The following is a 2278-nucleotide window of genomic DNA, read 5'->3' on the forward strand; positions in this document are numbered from 1 at the left end:
CATCACAATAATAGTCACACAAGGGGATTGTTTCACAAGCATTCTCTAACTTTTGAACACTTGACATTGTAACTTTATTAAGAGCCCCTGTGAAAACACCTTCTCCACCAGAGACGGAAACCACTGAAAACACAACCTAATTGCCTACGTTACAAACAGCAAAAAGAAAGCTGCACAGACAGCTCACATGGAACAATACCAACACACAAATGTTTTGAGACTGCCTTAGGTGAGAGCAGAGACCATCTCAAAACCTCTGCTGGAAAGGAGATCAACCACAGAAGTTTAACAGATCCCAGAGGTTCCACAGCAAGATGAAAGCACCACCACAGATGGCAGCAAGACCAATTCTGAAAGCCCTTGGATTGGAGTCCTCGACTTCCAAAGAGGTATACAGGCAGGAAGAGCAAAACTACTTTCCTCAGTTGTGCTAACAGAAGGAATAACAAGTTGCCCTCAAGAATTCAAAACAAAGTGGAGTGGCACATGCCCTTGTTCTGCCCCAAGGCAGGGTCAATTTGAATTTCATGAGACTGAACTGCCTGCAGGACCAGATCTTAAATTTTAAAATGATGTTGCTTGCACTAACATCTTTTCATATGATGCTTCTCACACTGCCAAAACTATGTTGGACCAGTCTCTTCAGAACAGCGTTTAACAAGCTAAAATGTTTAGTTCCAGAGTACCTCCCCCTTTCTTCTTATGTCCCACCATGTCTAGTCACAGAAATACTAAAATCCTTCAAGCAGCAATATTCAGGTTCATTTTACTACTTGGAAACCTTCATATACCAAGTCTAGGAGATAGCATACGCCAAAAGACACAGGTAGCTAACATATCTTAACATTTTTAAGCTATAGTTTGACAGGGCTTTTCCACCACACCAAGGTAACTAGCTAGCAACTGAAAAATGTTATTTCTGACCAGAAAGATTAGGCCTTTGATGCACAGTATTTTGAGGGAGGGTTTCCAACTGACACACAAAAATACAAATACATTCCGCTCCCCATCTACATGAGCAATTCTCAAAGAACCCCTTACAATATATTATATATATAAAAAGTAGTATTGGGGTTAAACTCAAAGAACAAAACAAAATGCAAAACCTTGGTTTGATGCCCATAATGCCTTACTAATCCCATCTGAATTTGAGAGTGGGAGTTTGGTTTTCGCATCTTTGGATAAAAATAACTGAGTGCTAACAAACAATCAAGATCTATCATCCTACTGGTAGGGCGATGGGTGAGTGATATTTGCATCTCTAACTCTTAGTCATTTTAGAAAACACATATTAATATATAACTTTTATATATAATTGTTTGCTAACCAAATGCCTAAAAGATCAGAGATACAAATAACATTCACTCATCATCTTACACCAAGCAGTACAGGCAACAACCATCAGCAATGGGTTATTCTTACGAACACCTTTAACTACAGAATCTGCAATTCAGCTAGACGTCAGGATTCAAATATCCATACAAGCAACGTACTAACTGACCTGGCTGAGAGACTGCAGTAGCTGTAAACTGAGTAGCCCAAGGCGGGTTCTTCTGTCCTCCAAACTGAGCCATGGCAGAAGGTAAAAATCGTTTGGATGCGTTATCTTCTATAACTGGGATCTATTAAAAAAGAACCAAAAAACCCCAGCAAAAGTTACTATTATACATTAGCAATACTCTAAAGCATATCCCACAAGCTGTTAACTATTCTACTGCCAGGCCTTAAAAGAATATGCACATCTAAAGGCTACTTTTTAGACACAAGCCAGGTGTGCAGCGTGCAGGGCTGCCAAGCTGCACTAACCCCATGGACAAGTTACGGAAGGAAACTTGAATGTTTACTGAGACCCTGAAAGACACCTCAGAAGAGGTTAGAAGTTATGGATGTGTTCAATGAAGGAGGAAACTTCAAGTTACAGTTTCAAATGAGAATGAAGGTTTCCACCTCCCAGGGAAACACAGGATGACACTGAAAGGGACTAACACTGTCCCAGGGCCAATCACAAACCACGGTTGCTGGAGGCTGAACACAGCTCACCTGTTGCCACTCTGTCGCACACTGGGGATGCTAACACCGGGGCAGCGTGGACTCTCTAGAAGGACAAAAGCAGCAGAGCAAGTTAACGGTGGCGCAGGAGGGAACGAAGGACAAGCCGAGTTTGACCTCAGGCCCGGAGGCAGCGAGGAAAGGGGTGGCTGCCCTACACGCGATTACTGGCTGTGCCGGGCTCCCGCCGCGGGCGGGCCGGGGCCATTGCCGTTGCCGCAGGGGCCCG

At 43.2% G+C, this 2278-nt stretch overlaps 1 long non-coding RNA gene across 2 annotated transcripts in view; it reads right to left on the reverse strand.

Moving 5' to 3' along the window:
* LOC112548232 overlaps window positions 1-2278 on the reverse strand; it is a 4609-nt gene that overhangs the window by 1353 nt on the left and 978 nt on the right. Inside the window, exons 1-2 of one of the 2 annotated variants that reach the window (XR_003092051.1) lie at window positions 2041-2272; window positions 1502-1622 (exon numbers count right to left, since the gene is read on the reverse strand). This is a non-coding gene — a long non-coding RNA (uncharacterized LOC112548232). Of the gene's footprint in view, window positions 1-1501; window positions 1623-2040; window positions 2273-2278 lie in introns of those variants that run through there. The other variant, XR_003092052.1, reaches the window with a different exon arrangement.

Source organism: Alligator sinensis, unplaced genomic scaffold, assembly GCF_000455745.1.
Source record: "Alligator sinensis unplaced genomic scaffold, ASM45574v1 scaffold1841_1, whole genome shotgun sequence".
In the NCBI taxonomy this organism is placed as follows: Eukaryota; Metazoa; Chordata; order Crocodylia; family Alligatoridae; genus Alligator; species Alligator sinensis.